The sequence below is a fragment of the Cyanistes caeruleus genome, chromosome 10 (genome assembly GCF_971803275.1).
Source record: "Cyanistes caeruleus chromosome 10, bCyaCae1.hap1.1, whole genome shotgun sequence".
Taxonomy (NCBI): domain Eukaryota; kingdom Metazoa; phylum Chordata; class Aves; order Passeriformes; family Paridae; genus Cyanistes; species Cyanistes caeruleus.
In genome coordinates, this window is record NC_141710.1 from 24,430,087 (window position 1) to 24,443,721 (window position 13,635).

Sequence of the window (13,635 nt, forward strand, 5' to 3'; positions counted from 1 at the left end):
CACTGGGGACACCTGCCCGGCTGGGGCTGCCTCACTGCCTGCCAGCGAGCTGGGACACAGCTGCGAAAGGAACAACTTTCTGCTAAAAAAATGCAACTTAGGCATGTATCTGCTGGGAATTCTGACAAACTACATCGCCCTGAGAAACCTGTGTCTGTAAAAATGGTGAAACTTGGCTGTGACTTTGGGACAACATATAGCTTAATCATGCATCAAAAGAGAATAGAGTAGATTTTAAAAAGCAAAACAAAATATATGCTCGTTTCTGTACCAGGACACGAGCTCTGCCCACTCCAGCAGCCCAGCCAAGGGTCCCTGCACTCCCAGGAGGGGAGAGCTTCAGCACAGAGTCCTGAAATCAAGTGACATGGATATTTTTCTGCTCTGTTGCATTAGTCATAATTACAACATGCCATTATTTTGCTATCTGCTCCTCTACACTTAAAATCAGCCTCTGCTTCCACTGGAAAAAAAAAGGATCCCTATGTTTTAAAAGCCATGTCGCAGCACAGGGAGCATTTATGTGAGAAATTAGCTCCAGTATTAAATGCCACATTGGCTAGGAATAGAAAATACAATATAGAATGCTTCCCTAGTACTGGATTGCGAAGCTGAATTGTTTGCCTGGTTTCCCTCAATCGCACAAAAAGGCAAATCTAGGTGTGATTGTGTTCGTGTAAGTGATGCCTCCTGTCCGGATTGGCAGAGCAGAAATAGCTGAAATGTTTGGAGATGCGGGAGGTCAGGCACAGCGAGAGCAGAGGGTGCTCAACAAAACCTCTTATTTACAGATGGGCACCCACTTAGGCTCCTGGCTGAGCTTGAGGGGAGAAGTGACAGAAAAAAGATTGCTAGATTTCTAACTGTCCTCTCCATACTTGCAAGACTTGAATTTGCCAGTTTTCATCTATTACTGAATCAGAAAAAAACCCCAAAGTAGATTGAAAGTGCTTTCTTATCTTTTTAAATATATGAAAAATTTAATTTATACTGAGCCTGTTTAACAATCAGAAAAAAACACAGAGGAAAATGTAAGGACCAGACAGCTGTGTGTACATGCACTTAAACTTCAGATGTATTATTAATTCTTCTGCCAAGACAACCCAGTAAAACAAAACATCTTGCTAAGAATCAAATTAAGCAACGCACAAAGAAATTAAAATGAACAAATGTGTATGTCCACAAATGAGACAAGACTGCAAATTGCCACTTCAGCTTCAAACAGCCAGAGCTGAGGGGAGAAGCCGCAGGCAGAACCTGAGATGCTGCTTTAGTTGTCACTTGGGATTTCCCAATGCGTTGTTTCTAAAATTATCTCTCAGATTTCCAGATGATATTGCCAAGGAATTGGATATAGTTGCAGTGTATTACTTAACTCATAAATCCTAATTATTAATTACTGAGGTAATCAGCTTTTACAAGATTATTCTCTTGCACATACTTATTCACTGGGCTGCAATTGCAAGAGTAATTTCTATTCCTGAACAGCCACCTCAGTGTTCATTTCATGCTCAGTAAAAGAGAAATAAAACCTTACAATAAAATTGCCATCATAAGAAAAGTAAAATCAACTCTGTAATTTAAGAGAAGAAAGAAATATAAACATGGTTATTAGGCCTTCCTACAAAGCCAGGTCACTGAAGTCACTGAGGCTGTTGTGTAGCAGTGCCCAAACATGAGAGCCCGGGCAGGGCAGTGTGTCCTTCCCTGGGGTCAGATCCTGCCCAGCACAGAGCCTGGAGTGCTGCATCCATCCCTGGGGTCAGATCCTGCCCAGCACAGAGCCTGGAGTGCTGCATCCATCCCTGGGGTCAGATCCTGCCCAGCACAGAGCCTGGAGTGCTGCATCCATCCCTGGGTCAGATCCTGCCCAGCACAGAGCCTGGAGTGCTGCATCCATCCCTGGGTCAGATCCTGCCCAGCACAGAGCCTGGAGTGCTGCATCCATCCCTGGGGTCAGATCCTGCCCAGCACAGAGCCTGGAGTGCTGCACCCCTGGCATGGGGAGCAGGAACCTGCAGGGAAGCAGTTTCCACCCATCTTCACAGCACTCCAGTAAACACAGACAGGACCTTGAGCAGTTATGAGGGAGAGTTTGAAGTGAACCTCCAGTTTCAGGAGCCAGCCACAAGACGTAAAGTTGGTGTCAGGAACTGGCACCAAACCAGCAGCATTTGGACACCTGCCTGCAGCCAAGCACTCGGTGATATCCAGAAGCCCACGTTGATCATAACCAGGTGGAGGTTTGAGGGTGTGCACAGATAGGTTCAATGGGGAACATGGTTATTGCCTGAAAATCTGCCAAGGAAAATGGAGGATTATTCATCTTCTCCCTACATCCCCATCAAAAGCACACTTTGCCTCTCTGAGCAATCAAAGAGCAAAACCAGCAGTGAGACCTGGCTTTATTTCTGACCCAAATGCTTCATGTCTCAAACACATTGCTTGTGTCCTGTGGGATGGTCCTGGCCATGCCCTGTGCAGGTGACCCTGGCTGCTGGTTGGGCCCAGTGCCTGCTGCCTCTGGCCTCCCCAGGGGCATTCCCAGCACATCTGTCCCCTCTGGGAACTGCAGTGGCTCCAGGAGAAGTGCCCAGCTGCTGGTTAATCCCCAAAGGAATGGACTGCATGTCCCGTCTGTACTTACTGCCAGCTAGGGAGCAGCAGTATCAATAACATCCTTCTGAAGCTCTCCTGTGTCCCTGGGCTGCTCACAGGCAGCTGAAGAAGAGCCAGCCGTGCCCTGCTCAGAACAAGTCTCTGTCCCAGAATTAGCATGCAGGGGGAATAAGGCTCCCTCTGTCCCACAAAAACCCTTCCCAAGCAGAGCAGTGGCAGGGGTCACCACCAGCAAAGACGAGGTGTCAGTGTGACAGAGCCAGGCGCTGGCTGCTGAGATCCTTCTGTCACTGCTTTCACTGCTTTTCCAGGGACATGAGGCAAGGGAGTGGAGCCTCTTTCCAATGCAAGGAGCAGGATTTTCCCAAGGAGGACACGGTTACTCCAGCAACACAATCCCACAGCTCTGCCAGCACTCAGGAAGGGTCCAGCCTTCCGACCTCCTGCCCCCTCTTTCTTTTCTCTACAGCTGTACATAGGCTGGGAGAGACTTTACTCTGAACACTGCTCAGCCAGATTTTAACTGTAAATCAATCCAAGATGGCAGAAGACATTTAATTATTCCTATTTTCCTCTTAATTGTGTTTTGCTGTTGCTAAAATAGCAATAATAGAAAGCTTTGCAGCATTAACTAAAAGCTTTAGGGGAAAACCACATCTCATTGTGCTGCAGGAATAAAGGACCTGGTAATGCCCATGGAGCATCAAAGTTGAAACAAGATGCTGTTTTACTGGGATGAAAAGAAAAAGAGTAAGCAAGAATGTGTACCCAAGAAAAACAACTGAGGACTGAGGTACTGCTGCCTCTGTCACTCTTATCATGGAGGTTACAAATTCTTGTCTATGATTGTAAAATTAACTTTGTATTTGCTAATATTTAGACTGACATTACTTGTTTCCCAGGTGGTTTTCCAGCAGTTTCCTGATCGAGTCTCTTCCTTTATTGCCTCAGAGGTGGGTGCAGAGATTGTCTCCTCAGTGAGAGAAGGAGGGTACCTGGCAGCCCCATCATTTATAGAGTTGATTGGGAATTTTCCAACAGGAACTATTTGAGATTGTAATACGTTAACCGTATTTTGTGTGTGTGTATTTCATATTTTGATGTGAAAAATATTTCCTGCCTTGCTTGAACTATATGTCCTTCTTTGGTTTTGCTTTTAATTTTCCAACACAGTTTATATCTCCCAATACTTTCACCAGTAAAACTCTTACAGGCTTCAAGGCAGATAGTCAGGCCCAGTAGAATTAGGTCAGTCTTACATTAAAGTAGGTAATTTCTGTCAGAGGTTATGAAACCTTCTAAAAGTTACACCTATTTCTAATTTTTGTTCAGTGAATATGAAATTAATCTGAATATTAAAGGGGAATTGTGAAACTGGGAAGTGTGTCCCTTCACTTCCAATTTAGTTATATACAATCTTTTTCCCAGTTTTACAATTCCATTTTAAAATTCTGACAGTGAATTTCCTCTCTGTGATTCAAAGACCATTCTTTCCATAGGAGAACAGTTAAGAGAAAGTCCTAGAAAATGTAGATAAAAGCTCTTTAATCTGATGACTGTAGTTCATAAGATGTTGCTATTTAAAGAGTTTGCAGGATTTCAAACATCTCCTAACAAAAGGATGGAGGCACTGCTTGCCATAGCTGAGGAGTTTTTGTGGTTGCCATTAGAAACTCAAGCAAGCTGGGAGCGTGCATGGACAGTTTGTGCAGCTCCAGGCTGGGCTGCTGGGTGTGCTTTGTTCTCCCTTTGTCAGCTGTGCACAGAAATGCCTGAGCAAGTGTCAGGGGGATGGGGGCAGCTCTCCAAAGAGCTGCTGCTGCTTATTCCCTATCTTTGGTTGCTGCTGGCTTTTTTGGTGTAGTGTGGTTTTGGTTTTTGTTGGGTTTTTTTGGTTTGGGTCGTGTTGGGTTTTTTTTTTTTGTTTTGTTTTTTATTGTTTTCTTTAAGGAAGGAACATTCTGTCTGTTCAGAAATTAAAGAAAAAAAGAGAGAGAGAACAGCACTGTATTTTATTTGTTTCCTTGTTGATAGCCAGTAATTTTTGGGTGTGATACATGACTGCCACTCTGCAGTGGAGCAGGAGAATCACCTGTTCTCAGCCCCTGGGCCTGGCCAGCCCTGCCCTTCCCAGGAGGTTCCAGGCACCCACTGCTGACTGGACATCCTGGGGACTCCACAGGTCCCTCTGACTCCACAGAGGGGCAGCTGCTGTCACCAGAGGCTGAGACTTTCCAAACCCAACTCTCTTAGGTGGGACACACGAGCCCCAGGGAATGGTGTGCCTTGCCTGCATGGCTCACCTCAGTTCGAGGTGACAAGGCAGAGTTCAAAGGTTGCACTCCATGAATCTTAGAGGTCTTCTCCAACCTAACTGGTCTTGTGATTCTGTAATTGGGGTGATTTGAGAAATGCTGAACCTGATTTAGCTTCAAACAACTGATTAACCTACAGTTATGTGCCAGATTTCCCCTTTGCTCCATTGAAATGCTGGAATTTTGTGAATGCCATAGCAACAGAAGCAGAAAGTGTGGAAATCTGGAGTGCAGGGAAGCTTGTGTCTGTTTTTGTCTAATGAGCTGAAGCTCTAAAGCATGCCTTTCCCCCTCGAATTGCGGTTTCCCATCGGTACTGCCCCAGCCAGGCTCCCTGCCCCTCTTGGCTGCAGTCCTTCAGTGGAGGCTGAGCAAGGCTGGATGTGTCCAGAGCCTGGGACCTGCCCATCTCACTTCAACAGCCTTTGGGCTGCATTAGGCCTAATTGGACCTAAATAACCATGAGTTATTAACCATGAATTCCCTGATGTGCTTAGCGAGAGGCCGCTCACATTTCCCCACCCCCCTGCGCCTTTCCTAAACATTTTGAAAAATTGGCACTTCTCTTATTATCTTTCCTCTCCAAGCTATTAAAAGTGTTCCTAATTCAACTCTGTTCCTACTAATTAGCTCAAATACACTTTAATCAGTGGGATTTATTCTGCTGTGGGACATGCCAAAATTCAACTCTATGGTTTCTCTAAGCTCAGTTTCTTGAGTTGTCTCCTTTCCAGACAGATCCAAGCTCTGATTTTCTAGCAGTCACTTCAGTGTTCTCATTTGGAAATAATTTCTGTCATATTATCTAAGTCCTTTTTTCATCCTTCACCTTACTGTGACTTATTTCCTGGCCTACCGCACAGAACAGAGTTGAAATCCTAGACCTGATAGGTGCAGTCCTGAGGACAAAAGGAGAGGGGGTGTGTAAATGAGGATATTGCAGGAGAGAAAAGCCCTTCAGCTGGAACAGCAGCAGGTCAGGAGCAGGGAGAGTCTGAGAATTCTTAGAGCACTTCTAACAAGACTGAAAAGAGAGAGACAAGGGGGTAGAGACACTCACTGAGCCAAAAACAGATTCACAAAAGAAAGGAATGGTTTCAAAAGGAAGAGAAAAATGGAGTGGAAGGAGCAAGTCCTGCTTTGCCAAGGCCTCTGATGCAGCAGCATGGCCAGTGCAGCAAATCTGGCTGAGACCACTCATTTTATCAGTGAAACAAGTCCCCACAGACAAAACAATTTTATTGCTTTTTAGTTGGTTTCTAAATTAGTCATGGACTGATTTTGTTCCTTAAATCAAACTGAAGGTGATCAAGACCTTGCAAAAGGCTTTCTTCCAGGGAGGCAGGGCTGCACCCAAAATGAGCAGAAGCTTGCCCAGCATCACTGCCATGGAGAATAAACTGGTTTACAAATGTTAATAAAGAGTTTGAATGTTTTTCTGGTTACTCTGACAAAAGTTGGCACAAGAAGAATGCAGAATGATTTCTTCCAGCAGGTCAGCTGGCTGGCGTGGGGCTGGCACGGAGCAGAGGCTGGGCAGGGTCCTTGCACATACTTTACCTAGTTGGGAAGAGCTGGAGCAGGCCAGAGCCTCTGCCAGGGACGAGGACACGCTGCTGGAGCTCCACGCTCTGCACAGACCTTACAGTGCCAGGAACACCAGGGGAAGGTGCATCCCTGAGCTGGCCACGGGAACAAGGGGGAACTGCCCTGAACGGCCCCGGGGTGCTCCCCAAGAGCTGAGAGAGGCACCAGGGCAAGGACTGAACCCCCACACTGCCCCCAGCACAGGGACTGTCCAAGGGATGAGAAGGAGCCTCCCTGTGCAGTGGGATTCCTGCTTCAGCCCTGCTCAGTGTTTGCACATGGTCTTACTGTGCTCTGCATTGCATTTCTACGGGCTGCTGTTGTGTGTCCTGTAAGGAGGGATTTTTAATGTTGAATTACGCTCCTCTGGGCTTAGAAGACAAAAGGTAGCAGTGCATTAAGATACCGGGAGTACAGCAAGAACATTTCTTTCTCAGAAAACCTTGCCTGGCTTCTTCCTAGCAAGCTCTGTGCTGTTAAATAGCTCCGGATTCATCTGTGGTGTCAAAGTGCTTTTGTTTTATTTACAGTTTTACTTGGTTTCTCAGGAGATGAAAGGGAAATAAAGTGACTGAAAATGTTTTCAAATGCAGTCTGAAAGCGAAAGAAACCTTTTGTTTCATTGCTTGGAAACCCCGAAAAGAGAACTGCAAGGAGCTCTTTGCTGTGAGACTCGGTGCTTCCTGTTCTTGTTTCTGCATGTTCTTTCTCTCTTAAGAATTTAGACAAATAAGAAGAGGGACACTCAGGCGCTGGCATGCTCTGCCCCAGGGTGCTGAATTCAGCTGGCACTGCCCAGCCCTGCTCAGCACCTCCCCATGCAGCCATGGATAACATTCCCTGGGAATGCTGTGATGCATTTTATGATCCCGTGTTTTTCAGTGATAAAAGCCAGACACTAGAAGGAAATAGAGAACATGTTTTTCCCTTTAAGACAGAAGAGAAGAACATGTGTTACCAGCCAGTTTGCTCTGCTCAATACCTACTCACTCCATATCATAATGAATTAATTCTTCAAGTAGCAAAATAACCAAAGAAATGATTTAGTCATCTCACTGTGAGTTACATGGGCTCTTTGAACAGATCAATTCTTTTAAGCTCAGAGATGTTAAAAATCAGATAGAAATGCTTTCATGAGGTGAACTGTCATGTACTGAGCAGAGGGAATGTTCATTTTTATCAAACAAGATTTTTTCCAACTGTATTTCTATGGATTTCCCTGGGTGCAGTTTTGTGTGTACCTTGTGGACTCCTGTGACGTGGCAACAACTGCACAATAAAACACCCGGGAAAGGAATTTGGTCTGACAGTGCAACCCCAGCCCAGCACAACCCACACCTCTCCAGTTGTGCAACAAGGGATTCTTAATGTCCCAGCTCCTTTGGAAATGCTCTTAAAGGAGTTTGCTGATTTAGAATTCGTTTTTAAGCTAATGCCAAATACAAGTTTAAATCAGTATACAATAAAAATGAAGTTCCTTGTGTCCAGCTGGGATGTGAGGGGGGTCCTTCAGCAGCTTCAGCACTGACCTTGGCCCATCGAGGGAAACAGAAAGTGCAAACTGTCACCCACTAGAAACAGTGAAACAGCTTTTTTTTAACAGCTTCATTTTCTTAATGGGATATCAGTAAATAATTTCTTAGAGGAACTAACGATCTGAAGAACAAAACACTAATTAAATGGGGTGTTTTCAGACCATAAAACCATGTGTGTGCCTTAATGAAACAGGCACACAACCAGTCAACTTGTATCCTGATCCTCTTTACTTTGCTGTTGATGTTTAACTTGATTCCTATCCACAGTAACATTCTTTGCAGCACCTCAGGGCAGGAGGAAACTGAGTCTGGAACAGCCACTTTCTGCACTGCTGAAAGCCCTCAGCCCCAAAACGTCACAAGAACTGGGAATGCTCAGGCTCTATCTGAAGACAAGGCAGAAACACTGACCAGTGACAGCACCAGTCCCTGCAGTGCATTATAACCACTGCCCAGTGTTCCCAGTGCTGCAGTGCCCAGCACAGAACCCAGCTGTTCCAGGGCAGAACCCATCTTCTCCAAGAGAAGTCCTCTCCAAGGGCAGAGCCCATCCTGTCCAAGGGCAGAACCCATCCTGTCCAAGGGCAGAACCCAGCTCCTCTCCAAGGGCAGAACCCATCCTCTCCAAGGGCAGAGCCCATCCTGTCCAAGGGCAGAGCCCATCCTGTCCAAGGGCAGAGCCCATCCTGTCCAAGGGCAGAACCCATCCTGTCCAAGGGCAGAACCCATCCTGTCCAAGGGCAGAACCCATCCTGTCCAAGGGCAGAACCCAGCTCCTCTCCAAGGGCAGAACCCATCCTCTCCAAGGGCAGAACCCATCCTGTCCAAGGGCAGAACCCAGCTCCTCTCCAAGGGCAGAACCCAGCTGCTCTGAGGGAGGCTTCTCAATCATTTTAAGAGGTTTTGCCTGGAGCACAGGACACAACAGCCTGCTGGGTGTCCAGCTACAGCCAGCCAGGGATTGAGAGTTTAAAAAACCATTCCCAAAGCTCCTGAGAATTCCAAGGGAAATGTTTAAGGCAGAAGCAAGATACATTCGAAAGGACAGCCAGCTGCAGATGCTCATATCCTTGTGAGTGAAAAGCTAGGAATATTTGAAATGCTCCAGATAATTATGACTGGGCAGCAAACACCACAGCAAAGATCTCTTTGTTTTAAGTAAACCATTAACAGAGCAGCCCAATCACAATGATAAAAACCACACTGATATTCTTGGACTAAACTCCCTCACTGTAACTGTCCATCCAAAACTAAAGCTGCAAAAACTGAGACACTTCCAATAGGGAAAAAGACCACATAAAGAACAAGCTCCTGAGACACAAAGTTTGGAAAGCTGATCTTTGAGACACAGGAGGTTTACTAGAATTATGATGTATTAGAGCAGAGGAGGTCTGCTGTAAAATTTCAGTCCAAAGATAGCCTTTCTCACAGAGTCCTACTATGACTGAATATATATAATATAATTAGAAATCTTTCTTTGCCCTTTGCACAATCAAATTCCAATTCTTAATTACCAAATTGATTTAATCCATGGTTGTTTTCAGAATGAAAAGTGTGTTTTAACAACAGACTATACCTGGTTTCATAAATTCCTTGCATTATTGCACCCAGAGGGATTTAGGTACCAATATCTTTGGCATTATTTACACTGCTTCTATTTTGAGCATAACAGGTATGTGGAGGAAAAGAAAACTAATAAAAATAAGTGTTTGTCAGTTCTCCTGTCTTTTATGTCACCACATACACAGGTCAAACATAGCAAGCAAATAACTTGAAATATCTGCAGTTTTTATGTGGAGTTCTATAGGAAACTGATCTGGAAAGGGAGAAGGTAATGATAAGGAAACCCCTTTTTTCCAGTCTCACACATCTCAGTCCTGCAGGACCTTGCCTTTATGAACCCCATACACATAATTTCTTCCCACCATGCTTCAATTAATTGCACAGTTTTGAATAAATTAGAGCATCAGCAGGCAGCCCCTCTGCTCCTGCACAGGTTGTGTCTGTTTAACCAGATCAGCCTGGACTGTCCCAGATCTGCTTGTTCACCTTGTTCTCATAAAGCACAATTGTAGTTCTTTCCTTCCTTGGCAGAAAGCTCAACAGAAGTATGGCCTTGATCCATTCAAAACATTAAATCCCATTTGTAGATGGTGAGCCCCTGGCTCCATCCCTGCCATGGGAATCTCTCTGATGTGTTAACACATCAGGCTTGGTGGCAGCCCTCATCCTGCTCGAGTGGAGCCTGGCTAAAGGGGTAAATTTCCATCCTTACTGTGTCAGGGTGTAAGGGAAATGTGGCCAGAGTTCACACCACGGGTGCTGCACCCTGGAATTCAGCACAGAAACAGGGAGGGGGGATGAATTATTTGGGGATGAATATGGGAACACTGCTTTTATTCTACATACTTCAATTAAGGAATTACTTGGGCATTTTAGGCACATTATTAGATGTTTTTATGTACAAATGGACATCTTGTTTTCCCTAAAGAAAAGGGAGCAAGAGAAAGGCACACAGAGGGGACCAGGGACAAGGACAGTGCCACTGCACTGGGAGATGCCCCCAAAGCTGGAAGGGCAGAACCAGGCACATCCCACTGAGCAGGAACAGGGCTGCTGGAGAAGCTGTGAAGGGTCTGTGTGGCAGGATCTGAGAGACCCTTCAGGGCTGTAAGAGCACTGGAGAGTGCCCAGAGGAACGAGGGAGTCCCAGAGGGAAGCAGGGCTGGAAGGGGAGCTGTGGCTCTGTGCCCACTCAGCTCTCCGTTCCTTTACCTGGCACACAGCAGTGCCAGGCCTGGTGCTGAGACAGGGAACAGTAATGCAGGTTCTTTTCTTCTTTTAGCACATGGATTTCATTAGTCTCATACCTGTGTGTGCTCACACACTCTCATAAACCTTCATTAAAGAATGAATCCTCTGTGTCAGGTTCCTTTTCCCTGTCCCCTGCCCAGCTGAGCCTGCCCAGGGTGTCCCAGAGCAGCAGCTCACGGACAGCTGTGGCTGCTGGGGAAACACAGGAATTCACAACCTGTCACTGACCAGGAATCGGGGACTGTTCTCCATCTCCCACTCCCTGCCAGAGGGGACAGATATTTCCCTCACTTGTGCAAAGGGAGGACAGGCAATAATGAATCCCAAAATGGGTTGTTCCTTCAGAAGCTCCCGGTAACCAGAGGTGATGCCAGGCTGGCTGTTCCCAAAACACACCGAGCTTTGCACAGGGCTGCAGCGCAGGACAGCAGATGGGAAGCAGCCACTGCTCTCACATAAAAGCTCCTGTCAGGGTAAAAGAAAAGCTCAGCATGGTTTTAGTTCTGTATTTAAAAAATACAGTAGGGAAAGCTCTTCACAAAGCTAAACAGAGGCAGCTGAGCTGGCAGCTACAGCAGCCCCACATTAACGAGCTCAGAACGGGCCCGTTCTGATCCATCAGGGGAAAGATTGCAAGATACTATTTTTAAAAGATCCATTTCTCCACCAGGCCATGCACCATCATTTCACTCACACATACTTCACATTTTGTCCATTCCTGTTTTCTATGGAGAAGTGAAAAGACTGTTCTGAGAAACCAAAATGGAACAGAATAGATTTAAATGTGCCTTTGTGATAAACACTGTTAAAGACTGTTCACTTATTAAAGATTGAATTATAAAAAGAGTCCTTTTAAAAAAAGTAATGACATGTAAAGTAGGGATAATTACAATGATTCTTAAACAACTTAGGAATCATTTCAAACATTTCAATACCTATTAAGGGTAAGACAGAGAGCAGAAGTGGAGATTAATTTATTTCTTAAGTCACTGCTAAACAGACACTGTGTCTTAAAGGGAAATGGATGAGATGGAACAAAACATGACTGGAGAGAGAATGCCCAAGACATGGAAAAACAAGTGAAGAACAGGCAGTTCCAACTTCTGTATTCACAGGCCAAGCCCCAGTCAGTGAAAATGAACAGATGACTTAATCACTTTAGTAAATAAGGGCTCTGTTTGGATGTCCCCACTTTGACAGAAAGTTCCTGTCAGGCTCCTTGCTTTACCCTCTGCCCTGGGTGCTGCAGTGCAGGGCTCTGCAGGGCAGCAGGACAAGCTCCAGCAGCAGCTGCAGGGCACCAGCCCTGTCCATCCCCTCCTGAGCCCTGTCCATCTCCTCCTGAGCCCTGTCCATCCCCTCCTGAGCCCTGTCCATCTCCTCCTGAGCCCTGTCCATTCCCTCCTGAGCCCTGTCCATCCCCTCCTGAGCCCTGTCCATCTCCTCCTGAGCCCTGTCCATCCCCTCCTGAGCCCTGTCCATCTCCTCCTGAGCCCTGTCCATTCCCTCCTGAGCCCTGTCCATCCCCTCCTGAGCCCTGCCCATCTCCTCCTGAGCCCTGTCCATCCCCTCCTGAGCCCTGTCCATCCCCTCCTGAGCCCTGTCCATCCCCTCCTGAGCCCTGTCCATCCCCTCCCAGCCCTGTCCATCCCCTCCCAGCCCTGTCCATCCACTCCTGAGCCCTGTGGCATCTGGGACACCAGGATCCAAGGTCTATTAATCCTTTGTTTCCTCTGCAGTCAAATTCTGTGGGAGATAAAGAGCTGAAGTTGTTCATGACTTACATTCCTAGATTGATAAGCTTGTTTCCAACCAAGCTTTACAAGTCTCCAGATGAAACTGTAGTGTGACTAAAACTTCGAAGGTGGAAAAAGTGTGAAAGTGTTTGACCTTGGTCATTGCTTCCCCTGGTAGCAACAGAAGAATTGCATTCAATCTCTTTTTCACCTTATTTTACAATGTATTTCAAAAAAGAGCCTTGCACCAGGAGAAATGTGAAAAGCAAATGGAGAAAGTTAGATTTCCCTGTCCTTGAGGAGATAAAATTCAGCTAAGCCAAAGTGACCCTGGTTAAAGTACTGGATAATAAATGGATAAGCCTTTCTCTCCAGCTTCCCTGGAAGCTTAAGACTCATTCCTAACAGCATTTTTCATCTGCTTTCAAAATGAAGCTGAATTCACTGAGGTTTTTCTGCATCTGACAGATCTCACCGGGACACAGATGATAAATAAAAGTCCATCAAAGAGTCCAAAGCCCACATTCCTAAGCAGGCTAAATTACTGCTGACCCAATCCCATTTCAGTTCTGCCCACATGAAGCAGAGCTGCAGCAGAGACACCCAGTGCAATAATTGCTATTAGACACTCATTATTAGCTGTTTTCATTTCAGTGTTTTGCAGGGACAAGCATTCACCCAAGCTGCAATTAAATCACTTGCAAAAGCCCAGTTTGTAAGAGATGAACCGGTTTAAACAGATCCCCCAACAACACGTGTTTGATTTGCAGACATGGGCTGACCCTGAGCTGCAGCCGCTCTTTTCTCTCTCGTTTTTCGACTCTGGTGGTTCTGTCCTCACCTGCTGCAGCTCTCCACGCTGCATTCCCACCCCCTATTCCCAGGCTGATGCCCAGCAGGGCGGCTCAGGCTTTCCCTGATGTCCCCTTTGCCTCCCCAGCAATCCACCAGCCAGGGCAGGTCCCTTCTGGAAAGCCGTCCACAGGCAAACCCTGCAGGAGCTGGCAGTGCCTCGGATTCCTGCCTCCA

General features: G+C 46.2%; 1 long non-coding RNA gene across 3 annotated transcripts in view; it reads left to right on the top strand.

Annotated features, from left to right (window-relative positions):
- The window catches only part of LOC111933260 (uncharacterized), a 38,806-nt gene that overhangs the window by 782 nt on the left and 24,389 nt on the right, over nt 1–13,635 (top strand). Inside the window, exon 2 of one of the 3 annotated variants that reach the window (XR_015274489.1) lies at nt 3,522–3,572. The exons of the other annotated variants lie outside the window; for them this stretch is intronic. This is a non-coding gene — a long non-coding RNA (uncharacterized LOC111933260). The remainder of the gene's footprint in view (nt 1–3,521; nt 3,573–13,635) is intronic. 3 annotated transcript variants of the gene reach the window in all.